Genomic DNA, 9,792 nt, shown 5'->3' with positions numbered 1-9,792 from the left:
CGCCATTGCACTCCAGCCTGGGCAACAAGAGTGAAACTCCATCTCAAAAAAAGAAAAAAATATATATTTGTTCATTCATTCATTCATTCATTCGGGCCTGGACCTAATAAGCCAGGAGGCTACTTGAGGCCACTCCTGAGTTTTGAAGATGGTATCAGCCTTCAGGAGGCTGCTTACCTTCCTCTTTGCTGGGGTGCTGGCAGTGTGGGAGAGGGCTGCTTACCGTGTAAATTGATGTGTAATTCTGATTAAAGGCTGCCTGCTCTCACTGGGAACTGGACTCTGATGATGCACATTTCCCTTGTGTCATTTACTCTTTCATCAAGCAAAGCTTCCTGAAGCATCTGCTGTATCAGGAGCCCTGCTAAGAGACACAGAAGAGACTGCAACTACCATTTCCACCAGGTGGCTGGTAGTCCAGTGGGGAGGAAGACCTGGGCTAAACTGCTGTGAGATAAGTACTGTGCACAGGTTTTAACACTCAAATGGATCAAGCAGAAGAAAGGATATTAGAGGTTGAAGACCAACTTAATGAAATGAAAAGACAAGATTAGAGAAGAAAAAGTAAAAAGGAATGAGCAAAGTATCCAAGAAATATGGGACTATGTGAAAAGACCTAATTTACGTTTGATAGGTGTACCTGAATTTCATGAAGAGAATGAATCCAAGCTGGAAAATATTCTTCAGGATATCATTCAGGAAAACTTTCCTAACCTAGTAAGGCTGGACAATACTCAACTCCAGGCAACACAGAGAACACCACAAAGATATTCCTCAAGTAGAGCAACCCCAAGACACATAATCGTTAGATTCACCAGGGTTGAAATAAAGGAGAAAATTCTAAGGGCAGCTAGAGAGAAAGGTCAGGTTACCCATAAAGGGAAGCCTATCAGACTCCCAGCAGATCTCTCAGCAGAAACCCTACAAACTAGAAGAGAGTGGGGGTGGTCAATATTCAATATTCTCAAAGAAAAGAATTTTCAACCCAGGGTCTCATATCCAGCCAAACTAAGCTTTATAAATGAAGGGAAAATAAAATTTTTTGCGAACAAGCAAGCACTCAGAGATTTCACCACCACCAGGCCTGCTTTACAAGAGCTTCTGAAAGAAGCACTACACACAGAAAGTAACAATCAGTATCAGTCATCCCAAAAACTTACCAAAAGATAAAGAGTATCTCCACAATGAAGTATTTATATCAACTAATGGGCAAAATAGCCAGCCAGCATTAAATGACAATATTAAACTCACAAATATCAATATTAATCCTAAATTTAAATGGATTAAATGCCCCAATCAAAGACACAGACATGCAAACTGAATAAACAGTCAAAACATATCGGCACTCTGTATCCAGATCCATCTCATAAGCAAGGACACGCAAAGACTCAAAACAAAAAGTTGGAGGAAGACTCACCAATCAAATGGAGAGGAAAAAAAAAAACAGGAGTTGTAACTTTCGTCTCTGACAGAATAGACTACAACAGTAACAGAGACTAAAGGAAACAAAGAAGGACATTACATAACGGTAAAAGGATCAAAACAATAGGAGTCAATGATCATAAATATATCTGCACCCAATATAGGAGCACCCAGATACATAAGACAGGTTTTCAATGACTTATAGAGACTTGGACTCCCACACTAATAGCAGGAGACTCTGACATTAATATTCGACGGATCAGTGAGATAGAAAATTAACAGGGACATCTATGATTTGAACTCAGACCTGGAACAAGTAAACTCAGTGAATATTTATAGAATTCTTCACCCCAGGTCCACAGAACATACATTTTTCTCAGTATCACATTACACCTATTTTGAAAGTGACCACATAAATGGAAGCAAATCACTCTTCAGCATTTGCATAGCATTTCACAGACTTAAATGAAATATTGGTTGGCTGTTTGTTATTTTCTTTCCTTATTTCTTCCTGTTTCCTCTGTTAAGCACAATTATCAGCATAAATTATCGGTTAATACCTACTTTTAGATTGCATTCCAGCCTGGGCAATAGAGCAAGACTCCTGTTCTCTCTCCCCCTTTTCTCTTTAAAAAAATAAAATAAAATAAAGTACTGTGATGGAAGCGTATCAAGCATTCATTCATTCAGTGATAAATGTCTATTGATGATGAAGCACCAGTCAGACCTGCACTGGAAACTAAGGATGCAGAGATGAGAAAACATTCAGGCCCTGCCTTCATCCGTCTGTCCATCCTGTCTAGCTGCTTGAAACTACCAGCATTCTTTCTCTCTCCTTTTCTTGGTGGAAACGAATTCAACCAGTGGTGTAGTCCGCCAGCAGTTTAAAATAGGACAGTGAATAAAACGAGCATTTTTCCCCAGGAACTCAGTCAGGGCTAAAGGATTTCACTCTTATCTCTTTGTACCAGATCCTGCCTTGAGGTAACCCCAGAGGACTTGCTTTTCAAATCCTGTGTGTTCTTTAGTAGCTGGAAGTGTGTTCTTCCTTTGTTTTAAAGTGGGGGAAACATTATGTAAATGAGCCTCAGTCATGCAAAGAAGATTTAATGGGTGATTGAGGAGTATAATCTTTCTCCTCCATTGAAAACTTGGAACTGGATTGTTCTTGGATCTAAACTGTTTCTTCCCAGGAGTCCTGACTGAAAGGGTCATCCCTCCTTGGCTGGGAGTCTAGTCCCCAGAGTCCAGGGCTTGCATCTTCTTCTGTTGTGCTAATTTGCCCTCTAGGAACTGTGTGGGCTCCTTTATCCAAGGATGGAGAAAGCCTAAATTATTAGTTCCCACTCCTCTCCTTGAGAACAAAAGAGGAGCAAATGATAGGAGTGTAGGACTTCCAAAGGGAAAGCCCTAATTCTTCTTTTGTTTGTTTTGAGATGGAGTCTCCGTCCCCAGGCTGGAGTGCAGTGGGAGGATCTCGGCTCACTGCAACCTCTGCCTCCCAGGTTCAAGCGATTCTCCTGCCTCACCCTCCCTAGTAGCTGGGATTACAGGCACGCTCCACCACACCCGGCTAATTATTTATTTTTAGTAGAGGTGGGGTTTTACCATGTTGGCCAGGATGGTCTTGATCTCCTGACCTCATGATCCACCTGCCTCAGCCTTCCAAAGAGCTGGGATTACAGGCATGAGCCACCATGCCCGGCCTGGAAAGCCCTAATTCTAAATGATTCCACTAATTAGCCATAGGACCCTATATGTGGTCCCTCCAGGAACAGGGATGGACTGGCTGGGTGATGGGGGTGGGGTGTCAGGGAATTCTAGTGAAACCAGGGAAGGAAACAAATTTACATTTAGAAATCGGGAGTCTGAAACCCCTTTGACATTTGTGATCTGAGACCCCAAGCTTAGTGCCCTTTAACTAACGGTAAGGAAATGAAAGTCACAGACAGTCTCGGAGCTGGGCTGACACGGCAACTTCCTAAATTCCTGGGGCTACAAGAAAAAGCACACTTTTGCTAAACTCCCTAACAGTAGGAGCCATCAGGAAAATTGTCAGGACCTTCCTCACTCTGATTTACAATCCAGACCCCTAGAACTCTGATTGGACAGAGGACCATCCTGCAAACATACTTTCCTGATAAGCAACTGCAGACCTGAAGCTAGTTCCAGACACATCTGGAGACTGCACACAAACGATCTTTGTGTTCCATAGTTCACCTTTTGACAGAGCCAAATTCTACCTCATTTGAATCTAAAAACCTTGCCCCAAAGTAAACTGAGCTGTGTTACCTGTGTGTTTACCTACTGTGCTTACACAAGACTCCCCTCATAAATATGTATAGCTTTCCCCCAAATCTGCTGACTATGTATGATTCTACTGTGTAATATGGAGCTGAGAGGCATAAAAGCCAACCTGCTCTTTCCTCTTGAAAGAGAAAGCACCTTCAGTAGATGCCAGAGACTGTCTCTTCCGTACAGTTTCTTTGGAAAACTTCACATAACCTTCTTATATATTGCTGGATTGTGTTTTGAGAAACTGGGCAATATACATGTCATTTGACCTAGCAATTTCACTTGGAGGAATTTATCTCAATGAATGACAAGCACAGTACATAAAGGTGTCTGTGTAAGGGTGTTCCCCCCTATGTTGTTTATGATACTATAAAAACTGGCCATGAAATAAATGTTTACCAAATGAAGACAGCTCAGTAAAGTCTGGTATGGCCATACAGTGTAATGCCATGTAGCTGTTTGCAAGAATTTTTTTTTTTTTTTTTTTTTGAGATGGAGTCTCACTCTGTTGCCCAGGCTAGAGTGCAATGGTGCAGTCTCAGCTCACTGTAACCTCCACCTCTGCGGTTCAAGCAGTTCTCTGCCTCAGCCTCCCGAGCAGCTGGGATTACAGGTGCCCGCTACCATGTCCAGCTAATTTTTGTATTTTTAGTAGAGACTGGTTTTTACCATCTTGGCTAGTATGGTCTTGAACTCCTGATCTCAATGATCCATCCACCTCGGCCTCCCAAAGTGCTGGGGTTATAGGCATGAGCCACCATATCCAGCCAATATATTTGTTTTAAAATATTTCACCATGGGCTGGGAGCAGTGGCTCATACCTGTAACCTGAGCACTTTGGGAGGCCAAGGAAAGTGGATCATGAGGTCAGGAGATTGAGACCATCCTGGCCAACATGGTGAAAACTGTCACTGCTAAAAATACAAAAATTAGCTGGGCATGGTGGCATGTGCCTGTAATACCAGCTACTCAGGAGGCTGAGGCAGAAGAATCACTTGAACCAGGAAGTCAGAGGTTGCAGTGGGCCGAGATCACACCACTGCACTCCAGCCTGGCAACAGAGCGAGACTCTATCTCAAAACAAACAAAAATTTCATCACATATGGTGTGTTAAGTTACACCTAAGTATAGCCATTGACTCACTCTGAAATTTAAGTCCATAGAAGTGGTCAGCTAACATTGTCATCAGAAAGCTATCACCCAGTGTGACCACTGTCAGGGTCTTCCTCCCCAGCTCTACATCAAACGTGGAGGCTTTGCTAATGACTAGAATGACTGTTAGGAATGGTCTTTATCGGCAAAATCAGTTACATGTAAGATTGAGTCTGATGAACTATCTGAAATACTGTATTTGCCTGAAAAAGAACATAAGAATTGAGCAAGGCCTGTGGCCCACAATGACACTTGGGATTCCATCCCAAAATCCAGGGGCCAGTTTAGATTCAGGTCCATCTTTAGACAGCACTCCAATTGCATCTGGATTCTGCTTTCCTGGTACTCAGGCTGACTGAATTCTATAATATTATTGGCTACGTGAAGCATTTCTGCAAGATGGCGAAAGGTCTAGAGTTGGGCTTTCCTCTAGTTCATGAAATAGATGGCATGACTGGGTAGGTGCGTGCAGTGGCTCGTACCTGTCATCCTAGCACTTTGGGAGGCCAAGGTGGGTGGATCATGATGTCAGGAGTTTGAGACCAGCCTGGCCAGCATGGCGAAACACCGTCTCTACTAAAAATACAAAAAATTAGCCAGGTGTGGTGTTGCGCACCTGTAGTCCCAGCTACTTGAGAGGCTAAGGCAGGAGAATTGCTTGAACCTGGCAGGTGGTGGTTGCAGTAAGCCAAGTTTGTACCACTGCACTCCAGCCTGGGTGACAGACTGAGACTCCATCTCAAAAAAAACAAAAGAAAGAGACAGATGGCATGACTATTTTTGTGATCCTTTCTCTTTGTGTGTACATGTGTGTGTATGTGTGTATGTGTGTGTACATGTGTGTGTGTGTTGTGTACATGTGTGTGTGTGTGAATTTGATCTTGTTTTCATTTGTGAGGGGTGTCGCTCTCAATTATCTCAGACTTTTCTGTAGCTACCATTCTCTACCATAAAGAACTTAAGGCATGTACGTGGCCAGATTGTCTAAGGTCCGTTGGCCACACCATTTAATGATGGTGCAGATTTGCATACGTCAGTGTTCAGATGTCTGTGATATATTGGTGCGTTGGTTACCTGCTGCTGTGCAACAAATTACCCCCAAGCTTTGTTGCTTAAAACAATAATTGTTTATCATCTATCACAATTTCTGCAGATTGAGAATTCAGACAGGACACTGTAGAAACAGCTTATCTCTATCCTGAAGTATCTGGAGCCTGGATTTATTTGAGGTACATTCTCTCACATGTCTAGGTGGTAATGCTGACTGGCTGTTTGCTACAAGACTTGCTGAGACCATTTACCAAATAATCCTGCATGGCGTGACAGCACGCGTCTGGGATTCAGGGGCAGGTGTCCAAAGAGAACGAGTGAGTGCCAGACAGAAGCCATCTGCTTTTTCTGACCTAGCCTCAGCCTTAAGCCCTCATCATTTCCAGCATGCTTGTTGGCTAGAAGCTGGTCACTAAGTCTATACCATATTCAGCCCAGGGGAATAAGGACCCCACTCTTAGAGAGAGGAACATCAATTTGCAGATATATTTTAAAACTACCACAGTTGACAATGAAGAGAAATTGGGATACACAGGACATAGAGTATACTCTTTTGTTTTATATATATATATATATATATATATATAAAGTTACAAAGGGTGCATACCAAAGGGTAGTGTATATTTTTACACTTCCATGTTTTCTAAAATCCTTAATGCAGGTGTATTACTTTTATAGTTACAAAAGACAAATTTCTATTTTCTTTTAAAAATTATGAATATGCTTGCCATGAAAATTCAAATATAGAGATCTACAAAGCGAAAAGAGAAGCCCCTCATCATTCTGCACAGATTTAGAAATCCCACCTGTTAAAAATGTTAACTGCACCTGTACAAATACTTCTCTCTCAGCCCTCTGATCTATTAACATGTCTATCCCATCTGGAACCATTTTCACAATGTTGACAGATTACAGCTTTAATAAAATGTTTTGGCATCTGCTGGACATATCAGTTTAGAGTATCCCTTTCACTTCCCCCCTACCCTGAATCACTCACCAATCTAACTTTCAAATTCCCAGGCCCTCATCCTGCAGGCTGGGTCCCCATATCAGCCACAGTCAGTAACCTTGCTTGAGTCTATCTTTGTATTACAGTTACCTCCGTAAAATTTCATTCTTTAAATGGGGAGTTCTGATCCTAAGTACCTCTCTCACACAGTGACTGAAGTCTGCAGAATGTTTAAGCAAAGGAATCTTTGAACAATGAATTCCACTTTTGTCTCCATCATATCCTTATCTTTGCCAGATGGGCGAAAAACTTTATCAATCTTGGTCAACCTCCCATGAAAAACTCAAAGGACATCTTTGGGTAAATAAGAGTAAACATGAGTCTGATTTTCTGTAATTATTTTATCTTCTATAGAATGCAGAATACCAAAAATATGCAATAGGTTTTACTATTTTTGCCTTTATGTCTATATATTTAATGGTTGTATTTATCTTTGTGGGCGTACTTGGATTAAACGGTAAGGAAATTTATTCCCATGTACCCAGAGATAGATTGACTCGTTGGCTCAAAGATGTCGACAAAACCCAGGACCAGACAGGTTCATGGCCGAATTCTACCAAACTTGCAAAGAGGAGCTGGTACAATTCCTTCTAAAACTATTCCAAACCATACAAAAGAGGGACTCCTCCCTAACTCATTTTATAAGACCAACGTCATCCTAATGACAAAACCCAGTAGAGACACAACTAAAAAGAAAATTTCAGGCCAATATCTACAATGAACATTGAGGCAAAAATCTTCAATAAAATACTGGCAAACTGAATCCAGCAGCACATCAAAAAGCTTATCCATCACGATCAAGTCGGCTTCATCCTGGGAATGCAAGGCTGGTTCAACATACCCAAATCTATAAACATGATTCACCACATAAACAGAACCAAAGACAAAAACCACACGATTATCTTAATAGATGCAGACAAGGCCTTCGACAAAATTCAACAGCGCTTTAGGCTTAAAAACTCTCAATAAACTAGGTATCGATAGAACGTATCTCAAAATAGTAAGATCTATTTATGACAAACCCATAGCCAGTATCATACTGAATGGGGTGGAGTGGTTACCTGATTAAATGCTGCTTCTTCAAGAAAGGAGGGGCTGGGTCAATCCTGGATAGCTCATCAGTTTTGCTCATTTTGTGGGTTACAACTTTAAGCTCTACACTGCAAATAAGTATGTATTTACTGAGCATCCTTTGGTGATAAAAATGATGGTAACACTGGTGATGATGACAATATGGAGAACTCTGTTTTGTTGCTTTTTGCCAAGTACTATGCTAAAGTCATTAAATGTATCACACTTAAATCTCACAATTCTTTTCTACATATTGATGTAATTTGATTGTTCCAGTATCCCAAAGTACACTCTGACGCTTTATGGAATGAATAAATTTTGAAAAGAGGTTTCAGGAAGAAAGCAAGCAGGTGCTCCAAGCAGAGAAGGGACTGGTTATAAAGTCCCCAGCTAGTGACCTAAATGCAGTGTTCCATTTAACAACTGCCTGGGCATGTGTCTAGGTGGTGATGCTGGCTAGCTGCTAGGGAACATGCTGGGGCTGCCAGATAATCCCACGTGGCCTCCCTGCATGTGGCTGGGATCCAGGGGCAGGTGTTCTGACCTAAAGTGGGCAGCTGAAGACTCAGTAGCCAGGAAAGACAAGGAGCAGTTAGATAAGGAAGTTGGAGGACAGCTGGTGAAGGATCTTGAAGGTCTTGCTTGCGACCGATATGTAACAGATGCCAAAGCCACCAGAAGAGCTATTTTGAGACAAATTGCTCAAATCCAAATTTCCAAAGTCCTAGTAGATGCTGAACTGTAATAAGGCAAAAGTCAAAATAATAAGTCACATTAGTGACTTACCCCACAGGTTGACTATCCCAGTTTATGCAGATGAGGGAGAGACAGTTATCCAAGCACACTGAGCAACAGAGAGGCTGAGAGGAAAAACCTCTCCTGCTGAGCTTCTAGGGCTGCTGAGATGCCAAGGCCACCAGCTTCCTCCCACAGACCTATCCTATATGAGGACCTATGAAAAGTGATATGAAGCCGAGGGAGTTCAATGGAACACTGCATTTGATATTTCCAAATTAAAGTGGAGAAAAATCAAGAGAAATACTAGAATGGAAAAGTATAGAGGCAGGTGCTACCATGGAAAGGGCATGGAATCAGAAAAACTCAAATCTAAACTTGGATTCCTGCGTGGATCCACTTATGCCCTCAGGTTCCTGGGCTCCCTAGAAGGTAGAAAGTCATGAAAAACATTCCAAAAACATGAATGAAATCTGGAGAGGAGATATGTGGGATGTCCTGGAAAACTGGGGATTTAAATTGCTTCTCTGTCATTTCTCAGACTCTTAGAACTGGAGGTGTTGCCAAGTTCAGCCTGCCCAGGACTGGGATAGTCCATTGATAACAATCATTTACTCATTTATTTATTAAATATTTATTGAATGTTTCTTATACAAACATGTTGCATCAATGTTAAAAAAAAAAAAAAAAACCTCAGAAATCAGCCAAGCATGGTGGCTCATGCCTGTAATCCCAGCACTTTGGGAGACCAAGGCAGGCAGATCATGAGGTCAAGAGTTCAAGACCAGCCTGGCCAACATAATGAAAACCCATCTCTACTAAAAACTACAAAAAAATTAGCCAGGCATGGTGGCACCTGCCTGTAGTCACAGCTACTTGGGAGGCTGAGGCAGGAGAATCTCTTGAACCTGGGAGGTGGAGGTTGCAGTGAGCCAAGATCACACCACTGCACTCCAGCCTGGGCAACAGAGTGACTTCATCTTTAAAAAAAAAAAAAAAAAAAAAAACTTCAGAAATCTCATTTTTTAAAGGTGGGAATAATAATGTAACTCACTTTG

This window comes from Callithrix jacchus, chromosome 19 (genome assembly GCF_049354715.1).
Source record: "Callithrix jacchus isolate 240 chromosome 19, calJac240_pri, whole genome shotgun sequence".
Lineage (NCBI taxonomy): Eukaryota > Metazoa > Chordata > Mammalia > Primates > Cebidae > Callithrix > Callithrix jacchus.
The sequence above is the reverse complement of the archived record's forward strand: the minus strand, read 5'-3'. Positions refer to the sequence as shown.